Here is a 14580-nt window from a genome sequence, read left to right as displayed (position 1 = left end):
GTGGGGGGGACTATACTGGGCCTAATGTGGGGGGGACTATACTGGGCCTAATGTGGGGGGGGACTATACTGGGCCTAATGTGGGGGGACTATACTGGGCCTAATGTGGGGGACTATACTGGGCCTAATGTTGGGGGGACTATACTGGGCCTAATGTGGGGGGGGCTATACTGGGCCTAATGTGGGGGGGACTATACTGGGCCTAATGTGGGGGGGACTATACGGGCCTAATGTGGGGGGACTATACGGGGCCTAATGTGGGGGGACTATACGGGGCCTAATGTGGGGGGACTATGCAGGGCCTAATGTGGGGGGACTATGCGGGGCCTAATGTGGGGGGACTATACGGGGCCTAATGTGGGGGGGACTATGCGGGGTCTAATGTGGGGGGACTATGCGGGGCCTAATGTGGGGGGACTATGCGGGGCCTAATGTGGGGGGACTATGCGGGCCCTAATGTGGGGGGACTATGCGGGGCCTAATGTGGGGGGGACTATGCGGGGCCTAATGTGGGGGGACTATGCGGGGCCTAAAGTGGGGGGACTATGCGGGGCCTAATGTGGGGGGACTATGCGGGGCCTAATGTGGGGGGACTATGCGGGGGCCTAATGTGGGGGGACTATGCGGGGGCCTAATGTGGGGGGACTATGCGGGGCCTAATGTGGGGGGACTATGCTGCCAACCTAATGTGGGGGGACTATACTGCCAAACTAATGTAGGGAGACTATACTGCCAACCTAATGTGGGGGGGAGTATACTGCCAACCTAATGTGGGGGGACTATACTGCCAACCTAATGTGGGGGGACTATACTGCCAACCTAATGTGTGGGGACTATACTGCCAGCCTAATGTGGGGGAAAATAAGATATATGCAAGATAAGATATATGCAGTGTGCATAGGAATTTGTTCATATATATATATATATATATATATATATATACATATATATATATATATATTTTTTTTTTTACTATAGTCCGGTCCTCCAAGGAGACAAGTGCAGTAAGTACTGAGTGACAGTGAGACAGATAAATAGATATAGTGCAGTGCGTTTTTTCCCTCTTTTTTTTTCGCTCGTCAACCTCGGTAGCGGTGCCCCGCGAAAATTTTTTTTTACGAGGTGTGCCACGACCCGAAAAAGGTTGGGAAACACTGCACTAACCTTACACACACGCTGTGAGTACACAGCGTGTGAGCTGCGGGGACGAGATCCACTAAAGGCCGGCGCGATGACGTCACATCATCGCGCCGGCGCCTGGAGGACCCGTCCCTGCGGCCTGCATACTGTAAGTAAGGGTATGCTCAGGGTCCAGGGGATTATGGAAACAGGATATGCGCCACTGTTAGGAGGAGGGGGGTCAGAGAAAAGGGAATATTTAATGAGGGTCTGCAGCAGGGACGTGCACACATAGGAGTGAAAGGGGGCTGGAGCCCCTGCCCTTTTCCTCACCTGCCCCTCTAGTGCCCTCACAAAAGGAGGTGCAGACTCAGGCTGACAAGTGAAGTAAAAAGGATCCATTGCTGGAGATTTGTATGTGGTTTAATGGAGGGTGCTGTGCCCTCCCTGCAGCAAGGGGGCGCCACTCACCCTGTCATTATCTGCCATTTCTTTGCTTCTCTCCACACGGAGGAGACAGGAGCAGAGGAGGCAGAGGGAGGCAGAGGGAGGCCCCGCCCACAACATGTCCGGTCACAAACCAGTCTAAGCAGCCCTTACTGTAAGTAACTGTAAATATACGTGAGTGATTGTATGTCAGTGTGTGTGTATATATATATATATATATATATATATATATATATATATATATACATATATATATATATACACACATATATGTGTGTGTGTGTCTATCTCTATGTATGTGCAGAGAGGGATGGATGGGGCCTTACTGTAAGTAACTGTAAATATATGTGAGTGATTGTATGTCAGTGTGTGTATATGTATATATGTGAGTGATTGTATGTCAGTGTGTGTATATGTATATATGTGAGTGATTGTATGTCAGTGTGTGTGTGTGTGTATATATGTGAGTGATTGTATGTCAGTGTGTGTGTGTGTGTATATATGTGAGTGATTGTATGTCAGTGTGTGTGTGTGTGTATATATGTGAGTGATTGTATGTCAGTGTGTGTGTGTGTATATATGTGAGTGATTGTATGTCAGTGTGTGTGTGTGTATATATGTGAGTGATTGTATGTCAGTGTGTGTGTATATATATATATATATATATATATATATATATATATATATACACACATATATGTGTGTGTGTCTATCTCTATGTATGTGCAGAGAGGGATGGATGGGGCCTTACTGTAAGTAACTGTAAATATATGTGAGTGATTGTATGTCAGTGTGTGTATATGTATATATGTGAGTGATTGTATGTCAGTGTGTGTGTGTGTGTATATATGTGAGTGATTGTATGTCAGTGTGTGTGTGTGTATATATGTGAGTGATTGTATGTCAGTGTGTGTGTGTGTATATATGTGAGTGATTGTATGTCAGTGTGTGTGTGTGTGTGTATATATGTGAGTGATTGTATGTCAGTGTGTGTATGTATATATGTGAGTGATTGCATGTCAGTGTGAGTATATGTATATATGTGAGTGATTGTATGTCAGTGTGTGTTTATGTATATATGTGAGTGATTGTATGTCAGTGTGTATATGTATATATGTGAGTGATTGTATGTCTGTGTGTGTGTGTGTGTATATATGTGAGTGATTGTATGTCAGTGTGTGTGTGTGTGTGTATATATGTGAGTGATTGTATGTCAGTGTGTGTATGTATATATGTGAGTGATTGTATGTCAGTGTGTATATGTATATATGTGAGTGATTGTATGTCAGTGTGTGTGTGTGTGTATATATGTGAGTGATTGTATGTCAGTGTGTGTGTGTGTGTATATATGTGAGTGATTGTATGTGTGTGTGTGTGTATGTATATATGTGAGTGATTGTATGTCAGTGTGTGTATGTATATATGTGGGTGATTGTATGTCAGTGTGTGTATATGTATATATGTGAGTGATTGTATGTCAGTGTGTATATGTATATATGTGAGTGATTGTATGTCAGTGTGTGTATATGTATATATGTGAGTGATTGTATGTCAGTGTGTGTATATGTATATATGTGAGTGATTGTATGTCAGTGTGTGTGTGTATATATGTGAGTGATTGTATGTCAGTGTGTATGTATATATGTGAGTGATTGCATGTCAGTGTGAGTATATGTATATATGTGAGTGATTGTATGTCAGTGTGTGTATATGTATATATGTGGGTGATTGTATGTCAGTGTGTGTATATGTATATATGTGAGTGATTGTATGTCAGTGTGTGTGTGTGTATATATGTGAGTGATTGTATGTCAGTGTGTGTGTGTATATGTATATATGTGAGTGATTGTATGTCAGTGTGTGTGTATATGTATATATGTGAGTGATTGTATGTCAGTGTGTGTATATGTATATATGTGAGTGATTGTATGTCAGTGTGTGTGTATGTATGTATGTGAGTGATTGTATGTCAGTGTGTGTGTATATGTATATATGTGAGTGATTGTATGTCAGTGTGTGTATGTATATATGTGAGTGATTGTATGTCAGTGTGTGTGTATATGTATATATGTGAGTGATTGTATGTCAGTGTGTGTGTATATATGTGAGTGATTGTATGTCAGTGTGTGTGTATATATGTGAGTGATTGTATGTCAGTGTGTGTATGTATATATGTGAGTGATTGTATGTCAGTGTGTGTATGTATATATGTGAGTGATTGTATGTCAGTGTGTGTGTGTATGTATATATGTGAGTGATTGTATGTCAGTGTGTGTGTGTATATATGTGAGTGATTGTATGTCAGTGTGTGTATGTATATATGTGAGTGATTGTATGTCAGTGTGTGTATGTATATATGTGAGTGATTGTATGTCAGTGTGTGTGTATATGTATATATGTGAGTGATTGTATGTCAGTGTGTGTGTATATATGTGAGTGATTGTATGTCAGTGTGTGTGTATATATGTGAGTGATTGTATGTCAGTGTGTGTGTATATATGTGAGTGATTGTATGTCAGTGTGTGTATGTATATATGTGAGTGATTGTATGTCAGTGTGTGTATGTATATATGTGAGTGATTGTATGTCAGTGTGTGTGTGTATGTATATATGTGAGTGATTGTATGTCAGTGTGTGTGTGTATATATGTGAGTCATTGTATGTCAGTGTGTGTATGTATATATGTGAGTGATTGTATGTCAGTGTGTGTATGTATATATGTGAGTGATTGTATGTCAGTGTGTGTGTATATGTATATATGTGAGTGATTGTATGTCAGTGTGTGTGTATATATGTGAGTGATTGTATGTCAGTGTGTGTGTATATATGTGAGTGATTGTATGTCAGTGTGTGTGTATATATGTGAGTGATTGTATGTCAGTGTGTGTATGTATATATGTGAGTGATTGTATGTCAGTGTGTGTGTGTATGTATATATGTGAGCAAGTGAATCTATGTGTATATGTATGTATGTGTATGTATGTATATATGTGTGTATGTATGTGTATATGTGTGTATGTATGTGTGTCAGGGATGTGGAAATCCTATAGCCCGACGCCCGGGACAAGTAGTTTTGGGCGCCGGGCAGGTGAATTGTTTATAGATTTAGCCCTGTATCGGGCAGGGACAGACAGACTTCCCCCCCTTATTTTTCTTTAATGTCGGTGTGAGGCGCAGGAGCCGATGGAAGTCTACACCTCACACCGGCGCTCAGAGTGTATGGAGGGGGCGGCGGCCTCCAGCTGACTGCAGAGCCCCCTTATCTCCCCTCCCGGAGGATGGACGGAGCTCAGAAGACACAGCAGGGGGAGAGAGAGGATGTAGACAGCTCCGTGCACAGCTCCATCCCCCGCACACAGCTCTATCCCTCCCCCTCCCCCTGTCTCCACAGGACCTAATCCAACACGGGGAGGTTGCTTGTTTGCACGGGGAAAACACAGAGCAGGGGGGGAGGGGGAGGACGGAAATCTGACCTCACACCGGCCGGGACTACAGCTCTGATGTCCACTCATGGCGGCTCAGGTGAGGAGACCGAGAATACAGGCGGCGGCGGCAGGAAGGGTGGTTGTATATGTAGGGTGTGAGTGTATGTGTGATGTGTGTATGTAATGTATGATGGGGGGCAGGTGTATGTATGATGTATATGATGTATATGATATATGATATGTATGATATATATGATATGTATATGTATATGATGTATATGATATATATGTATGGTGTATATCAGTGTTTCCCAACCAGGGTGCCTCCAGCTGTTGCAAAACTACAACTCCCAGCATGCCCTGGGCATGCTGGGAGTTATAGTTTTGCAACAGCTGGAGGCACCCTGGTTGGGAAACACTGGTGGATATGAATGGTGTGAGTGTATGTGTGTATGATGTCTATGTGTGATGTGTATGTAATGTATGATGTGTGTATAATGTCTAAGTGTGATGTGTGTGTATGTGATGTATGATGTGGGGGGGCAGCGGCAGGTGTATGTATGATGTGTGCATATGTATGGTGTGAGTGTATGTGTGAGTGTATGTAATGTATGATGTTGGGGGGGGGGGCAGTGGCGGGTGTGTGTGTGGCGGGTGTAGGAGCGGACTGTCACGTCGAGCCATCTAATTTTATTTATTTTTAGTGGCACCCGCACTAAATTGCACCCCCAGAATCCCCCAGCTGCAGAGCCATAGGCTGCATCAGGGCATGCTGGGTGTTGTAGTTACTAATTGCAATTCCCAGTATTCCTTGACACATCCTATGGCTCTGCAGCTGACACAAACCAAAACTACAACTCCCAGCATGTCCCCCAATAACCTTAACTGTACTATACAGTGCAACATGCTGCAACACCCACAGAACCATAGGCTGTATCAGGGCATGCTGGGAGTTGTAGTTATCTAGTAACTAAATGCAACTTCCAGCATTTTCTGACACAAAATGCAGCACATAAACTGGAGAAGCAGAACCCCCCCCCCCCCCCCAGTAACACATAAGTCCCTATTGAGACTGAAAAATAGTGATTAAAATATTTTATAAAGTGCGTATACATGTGAATAAGCCCCTTTCCTAATAAAAGTTTCCAATTTTCTTTAAATAAAAATAATGTACAAAAATAAACATAAGTGGTATCGCTACATGTGGAAATGTCCAGACTATTAAAATATAATGTTAATTAAACCGTACAGTGAACGGTGTAAATGTAAAGAATAGTCCAGAATTGCTAATTTTTGGTCACTTCATATGAGAAATGTTTTATAAGGTGATCAAAAAGTTACATCTAGACTTTTCTGGGCTTGTCTGGGGTGTAAGAGGAGCTACAGCTCTCCCTCCGCTAATAGCCTGGCATGCTGCGATCACCTATTAACCCATTAGATCACCGCTGTCAGCAGTGTCTAAAGGGATCTTATATCCATCCCTGGTGGTCTAGTGGGGGGGGATCAGACTATTTTGGTTGAAATTATTTCATCAACCAGGACAAGTAGATTTTCTTGAGGGACAAGTAGATTGTGTTCCGCTTTAGTCCCTTGGACAAGTAGTTTTTTTTTCAATTTCCACACCACTGTGTGTGTATGTATATATGTGTGTATGTGTGTGTATGTATGTATATATGTGTGTGTATGTATGTGTGTGTATGTATGTATATATGTGTGTATGTATGTGTATGTATGTATATATGTGTGTATGTGTGTGTATGTATGTATATATGTGTGTATGTATGTGTGTGTATGTATATATGTGTGTATGTGTGTGTATGTATATGTATGTATATATGTATGTGTGTGTATGTATATATGTGTGTATGTATGTGTGTGTGTGTATATGTATGTGTGTGTATGTATATATGTGTGTGTGTATGTATGTATATATGTATGTATGTATATGTGTGTGTATGTGTGTGTATGTATATATGTGTGTGTGTATATATGTGTGTATGTATGTGTGTGTATATATATATGTGAGCAAGTGAATCTGTCTGTGTATGTGTATGTATGTGTATGTATGTATGTATGTGTATGTATGTATATATATATGTGTGTGTATGTATATATGTGTGTGTGTGTATATATATATATATATATATATATATATATATATATATATGAGCAAGTAAATCTATGTATGTGTGTGTATATCTGTGAGTGATTGTATGTGTGTACCTGTATGTATGATGTGCCTATTGGCTATATCTTTTAGTATATATTCCATGTTGTATGTATGTGTCAGTGTCTCTATGTATGTGTGTATAATACCTATGTACTGTATGTGTGTATATTACCTATGTACTGTATGTGTGTATATTACCTATGCACTGTATGTGTGTATATTACCTATGTACTGTATGTGTGTATATTACCTATGTACTGTATGTGTGTATATTACCTATGTACTGTATGTGTGTATATGACCTATGCACTGTATGTGTGTATATTACCTATGTACTGTATGTGTGTATATTACCTATGTACTGTATGTGTGTATATTACCTATGTACTGTATGTGTGTATATTACCTATGTACTGTATGTGTGTATATTACCTATGTACTGTATGTGTGTATATTACCTATGTACTGTATGTGTGTATATTACCTATGCACTGTATGTGTGTATATTACCTATGCACTGTATGTGTGTATATTACCTATGCACTGTATGTGTGTATATTACCTATGCACTGTATGTGTGTATATTACCTATGCACTGTATGTGTGTATATTACCTATGCACTGTATGTGTGTATATTACCTATGTACTGTATGTGTGTATATTACCTATGCACTGTATGTGTGTATATTACCTATGTACTGTATGTGTGTATATTACCTATGCACTGTATGTGTGTATATTACCTATGCACTGTATGTGTGTATATTACCTATGCACTGTATGTGTGTATATTACCTATGCACTGTATGTGTGTATATTACCTATGCACTGTATGTGTGTATATTACCTATGCACTGTATGTGTGTATATTACCTATGGACTGTATGTGTGTATATTACCTATGTACTGTATGTGTGTATATTACCTATGCACTGTATGTGTGTATATTACCTATGCACTGTATGTGTGTATATTACCTATGCACTGTATGTGTGTATATTACCTATGTACTGTATGTGTGTATATTACCTATGCACTGTATGTGTATATTACCTATGCACTGTATGTGTGTATATTACCTATGTACTGTATGTGTGTATATTACCTATGTACTGTATGTGTGTATATTACCTATGTACTGTATGTGTGTATATTACCTATGCACTGTATGTGTGTATATTACCTATGCACTGTATGTGTGTATATTACCTATGCACTGTGTGTGTGTATATTACCTATGCACTGTGTGTGTGTATATTACCTATGCACTGTATGTGTGTATATTACCTATGTACTGTATGTGTGTATATTACCTATGTACTGTATGTGTGTATATTACCTATGCACTGTATGTGTGTATATTACCTATGCACTGTATGTGTGTATATTACCTATGCACTGTATGTGTGTATATTACCTATGTACTGTATGTGTGTATATTACCTATGCACTGTATGTGTGTATATTACCTATGTACTGTATGTGTGTATATTACCTATGTACTGTATGTGTGTATATTACCTATGCACTGTATGTGTGTATATTACCTATGTACTGTATGTGTGTATATTACCTATGCACTGTATGTGTGTATATTACCTATGTACTGTATGTGTGTATATTACCTATGTACTGTATGTGTGTATATTACCTATGTACTGTATGTGCCTTTATGTTATGTGCTTGTATTTATTGTATGAAGCACATTATTAGGGAATTAATAGAGGAATGTAAGCACAGTATATAGGGAATTTATGGGAGCACAGCATATATTTCATTATATTGGAACATTATATTTTTATGTATGCTGGCACTGTGTGTAGATCCTTAGGGTGCGTTCACGTGTGCCTATTTTTGCTGCAGATTTTGCTTCTCATTGACAATGGGAAGAGAAATCTGCTAAAGCAAATCTGCAGCAGATCTGCAGCAGAAAATACGCACGTGTGAATGCACCCTTAGTGGTGGCACAGTATAGTTAAATATTAGTGGCACAGTATATAGTTCATTAATGTTGGCACAGTATATAGGGAATTAATAGATGAATGGTGGCACAGTATATAGTTCATTAATGGTGGCACAGTATATAGGGAATTAATAGATGAATGGTGGCACAGTATATAGGGAATTAATAGATGAATGGTGGCACAGTATATAGTTCATTAATAGTGGCACAGTATATAGTTCATTAATAGTGGCAAAGTATATAGGGAATTAATAGATGAATGGTGGCACAGTATATAGGGAATTAATAGATGAATGGTGGCACAGTATATAGTTCATTAATAGTGGCACAGTATATAGTTCATTAATAGTGGCACAGTATATAGGGAATTAATAGATGAATGGTGGCACAGTATATAGTTCATTAATAGTGGCACAGTATATAGGGAATTAATAGATGAATGGTGGCACAGTATATAGTTCATTAATGGTGACATAGTATATAGGGAATTAATAGATGAATGGTGGCACAGTATATAGGGAATTATTAGATGAATGGTGGCACAGTATATAGGGAATTAATAGATGAATGGTGGCACAGTATATAGTTCATTAATGGTGGCACAGTATATAGGGAATTAATAGATGAATGGTGGCACAGTATATAGTTCATTAATAGTGGCACAGTATATAGGGAATTAATAGGGGCACAGTATATAGGGAATTTATAGATGAATGGTGGCACAGTATATAGTTCATTAATGGTGGCACAGTATATAGGGAATTAATAGATGAATGGTGGCACATTATATAGGGAATTAATAGATGAATGGTGGCACAGTATATAGTTCATTAATGGTGGCACAGTATATAGGGAATTAATAGATGAATGGTGGCACAGTATATAGGGAATTAAGGGGAGGTACGGTATATAATTAAAGGGAAACTGACAGGCTGTTTACTCGCACTAAACCCAATACACTAGGTTACAGTGCAGTATACAAAAATTGGTCTTTCCATTTTCTAGGTATTGCCCCACATTGCTAGTATGCGAAGTCAGTCTTGTGCGCAATGGAGGCGGAGCTTCCCTGCCTCCATCCTGTATGCTGTGCTATGCCTCGCCATCTTTGTATATTTATAATTATGTTTTTTTGCCAACTTTAGTATATTGTAGACTGTAAGCATATATTAGTGTGGTGTCCATCTCTTCAGTGTAAGAACCAGAGCTGTGTGGAGATTCCTGCGTAAGGTGGGTGATTGGTGATGGGTGCTGGGTGATGGGTGCTGGGTGATTGGTGCTGGGTGATTGGTGCTGGGTGATTGGGGATGGGTGATGAGTGCTGGGTGATTGGGGATGGGTGATGGGTGATTGGTGCTGGGTGATTGGTGCTGGGTGATTGGTGATGGGTGCTGGGTGATTGGTGCTAGGTGATTGGGGATGGGTGATGGGTGCTGGGTGATTGGTGCTGGGTGATTGGTGCTGGGTGATTGGTGATGGGTGCTGGGTGATTGGTGCTAGGTGATTGGGGATGGGTGATGGGTGCTGGGTGATTGGGGATGGGTGATTGGGGATGGGTAATGGGTGATTGGTGATGGGTGCTGGGTTCTGTCATATAGAGCTCAGGTGGGGGCATATAGGGGGAGATTTATTAAAACCTTTGCAGAGGAAAATCCTTCCGCAAAACGATCTGATTGGTTGCTATGGGCGACTGCACCGCTCTTTCTCTGCACAGGTTTGATAAATCTCCTCTATAATACAGTATATTATAGGGCAGCTGTCATATCTTTTCTGTAAATAAGACTGACAGCACAGCCAAAGTGTATATACACATGGCAGACCTTCATAGAAACTGTTCTTGACTCGATTTTACAAAAACACCAACTTTTATGGGGGCTAAGAATGTCGAGAAAGCCTGGCGGGAGGCCACTGTGTCCCTGGGCCGCAGCACATCTGCCCATTAAGTCTGGCAGACGTTTTTTAAATTATGAAAAGTGCCCTCTTTTTTACTTGAGCCCCTGCCCTCCAAAATGTCTGTGCATGTCCCTGGTCTGCAGGGCAAAGCACAGGGGGCATTATATGTGAAGAGCACATGACAGGGGGCCCCCTGTCCTGTGCCCTTCACATATAATGCCCCCTGTGCTGTGCCCCTCACATAATGCCCCCTGTCCTGTGCCCTTCACATATAATTTATATGTGTGGCACAGCACAGGGGGCATTATGTGAGGGGCACAACACAGGGGACATTATATGTGAGGGGCACAGCACAGGGGGCATTATATGTGAGGGGCACAGGACAGGGGGGCATTATATCATATAATGTCCCCTGTGCTGTGCCCCTCACCTAATGCCCCCTGTGCTGTGCCACACATATAAATTATATGTGTGGGGCACACAGCACAGGGTGCATTATATGTGTGGGGCACAGCACAGGGGGGCATTATATGATATAATGCCCCCCTGTGCTGTGCCCCTCACATATAATGCCCCCTGTGCTGTGCCCCTCACATATAATGCCCCCTGTGCTGTGCCCCTCACATATAATGCCCCTTGTGCTGTGCCACACATATAAATTATATGTGTGGGGCACAGCACAGGGGGCATTATATGTGTGGGGCACAGCACAGGGGGACATTATATGATATAATGCCCCCTGTTATGTACCCCACACTTATAATGCCCCCTGTGCTGTGCCCCTCACATATATTGCCCCCTGTGCTGTTCCCCTCACATATATTGCCCCCTGTGCTGTTCCCCTCACATATATTGCCCCCTGTGCTGTGCTCCTCACATATAATGCCCCCTGAGTGGACAGGACATGGGGCTTTATATGTGAAGGGCACAGCACAGGGGGCATTATATGTGAGGGGCGCATGATAAGGGCATTATATGTGCGGGACGCATGATGGGGGCTTTATATATGAGGGGCGCATGATGGATGCATTATATGTGAGGGGCAAAGAATGGGGGCATTATATGTGAAGGGCACAGCACAGGGGGCATTAAATGTGTGGGGCACATGACAGGAGCATTCTATGTGAGGGGCACAGCACAGAGGGCATTATTATGTGGGGGAACAGGACAGGTCATATTATATGTAGGGGCACAAGATGGGGCATTATTACTATATGTGAAGGCACAGAGTGTTTTGCCTTTCAGAAGTATAGTGTATATTGTGAGGAATTTCTGGGGTGGTACGTTTTTTAGGGGCCACAATACATTACGGTATTTTACTCAGAGGGTAGTTACAGCACAGCAAGTTATATTCAGAGAATGCACTGTGTGGTAGTATTAGATTTAGAGGGCACAGTGTGTGTTAGTATTATATTCAGTGGGTACAGTGTGTGATAGTATTATATTTAGAGGGTGCAGCGTGTGATAGTATTATATTCAGAGGGTGCAGTGTTTGGTAGTATTAAATTTAGAGGGCACAGTGTGTGGTAGTATTATATTCAGAGGGTACAGTGTATGGTGGTATTATATTCAGAGGGTACAGTGTGTTGTCTATTCAGGGGGTACAGTATGTCAGAATTATATTAGGAGGGTGTGTGACAGTATTATATTCAAAGAATACAGTGTTTGGCAGTATTATAATAATTATTGTTTTCATATAGAGGATCAGAATGCATTGGCATAGTGAGGAGACGTCTGGGCATCAAGTTCTGCAGAGAGAAGATTTAGCTGGAACAAATCCTGGCGGTATGTACCATCTGAATTAGATAAGGAAAGACTATAGAGAAGACGTCACCTGTAATCACTGATATCATTGTGTATTCTCCTCACTATAGAGAAGACGTCACCTGTAATCACTGATCTCTATATTGAGGAGAATACACAATGATATCAGTGATTACAGGTGACGTCTTCTCTATAATGAGGAGAATACACAATGATAAGACGTCACCTGTAGTCACTGATATCACTGCGTATTCTCCTCACTATAGAGCCTTAGCACTTTCCCATTCTGTGGCAATTGGTATATATGATTATTTTTCTGACATATGAGCACGGCCTAAGAGTCTTAAACAAGGTTAGGACTGTATGATACATTTAATAATATTGTAAGTTCCGTAATCTTCTGTCCACCAACACAAAATACTCTAATAGCGCCCCTCCCGAGACTCGACTCTGGACCCGCCCCTGCTCCCAGCATGCCCTGACAGCCGAAGGCTGAGAGTTGTAGTTTTGCAACAGGTGGGCAGCCACAGGGGATCGGTGTTGCAGTATGTCAATCTAGGGCCATGGTGTCTGATCTTGAACTGGCAGCAGGAGCCATGACCACTTTAAATCAATGGCTGCTGGGACGTATGACTAGTGACATCCTTCGTTCCAGACCGCAACGTCAGGGACGTCACTCGTCAGACGTCCCGGCGGCCAGCGCTGCTCATTGAGCCTACCGGAGTAGCATTGATCTATGTAAGAAACCTATGGGCCGAGGCTGTTGGGGCCACCAAATTATATTACTTATACAGAATGTCTGGTTAGGAGAAACAAATATAACGCACCCACAGGGAGTGGCGCCATTTTAATAAAATTTGTCAAAAACCTTAAATAACAGTCATACAGAATATATTAGAAAGCTTTTTTGATTTTCAGCCAATCAGAGAGCAGCACTACTGAAATAGAACTCCCAGGAGGTAACAGTGTGTCAAACATGTGATGTCATAACCATTGTCCACCAAAGAGCAGCACTGAGCAGAAATAACACTGCTCCTGTTCATTTTCCATCAGTGAGGGGCCGGTGCTGGACACTGTGTAGGGACGCGGGAATGCAAAGTCATACACATGACTGTGACTGGTAAGTGTTACATTGTTGTGTCCAAAAGATCTTTAGTGCAGTTCCATGTGTATTTCTATGATAAACATGTAAATAATCTATCTTTTTTTTCTTATCTTAGATGCACTATCTCCAGGACATGGAGTAGCATTTCCGGACCTACAGCAAGACGTTGGATGAAGGCATAGCCCCAGAAATAACACTGGTCCTGTTCATCAGTGAGGGGCCGGTGCTGGACACTGTGTAGGGACACGGGAATGCAAAGTCATGCACATGACTGTGACTGGTAAGTGTTACATTGTTTTGTCCAAAAGGTCTTTATTGCAGTTCCATGTGTATTTTTATGATAAACATGTAAATAATCTATCTTTTTTGTCCCCTATCTTAGATGCACTATTTCCAGGACATGGAGTAGCATTTCGGGACCTACAGCAAGACGTTGGATGAAGGCACAGGCCTAGGAATCATGCACATACACAGAAACATTTGCCCAAATTATAGAGGTAACCTCCTTTAGTATGCCCAGAGGAAGGGCCATACAGTAGCCATGGATTCCCTACAGGTTTCCTCCCCTCTGGAGGTTTTTCCTGTCCTGAGTATTAGTTACTGTACGCTCTTTGTGAGTGATGGGAGGTTACAAAAAATCCCCTACACAAACATTTTAATAAATAATAAATAAAGTTCCCCTTTTTTTAAACTGTTC

The 14580-nt window shown here is 41.4% G+C and overlaps 1 long non-coding RNA gene across 2 annotated transcripts; it reads left to right on the top strand.

The window, feature by feature from the left end:
- The first annotated feature begins 1237 nt into the window (after positions 1 to 1237).
- On the top strand, positions 1238 to 14546 carry LOC130368227 (uncharacterized). Of its 2 annotated transcripts, none has more exons than XR_008892381.1 (6): positions 1238 to 1719; positions 12715 to 12799; positions 13697 to 13737; positions 13832 to 13898; positions 13999 to 14163; positions 14266 to 14546. It is a non-coding gene; the product is annotated as an uncharacterized LOC130368227 (long non-coding RNA). The 2 variants fall into 2 exon arrangements; XR_008892382.1 differs by lacking the exon at positions 1238 to 1719 and adding an exon at positions 4510 to 5087.
- Positions 14547 to 14580: the final 34 nt, after the last annotated feature.

Source organism: Hyla sarda, chromosome 4, assembly GCF_029499605.1.
Source record: "Hyla sarda isolate aHylSar1 chromosome 4, aHylSar1.hap1, whole genome shotgun sequence".
NCBI classification, from domain to species: Eukaryota; Metazoa; Chordata; class Amphibia; order Anura; family Hylidae; genus Hyla; species Hyla sarda.
Note: the sequence above shows the minus strand (reverse complement) of the source record. Positions and strands in the feature narration are given on the sequence as shown.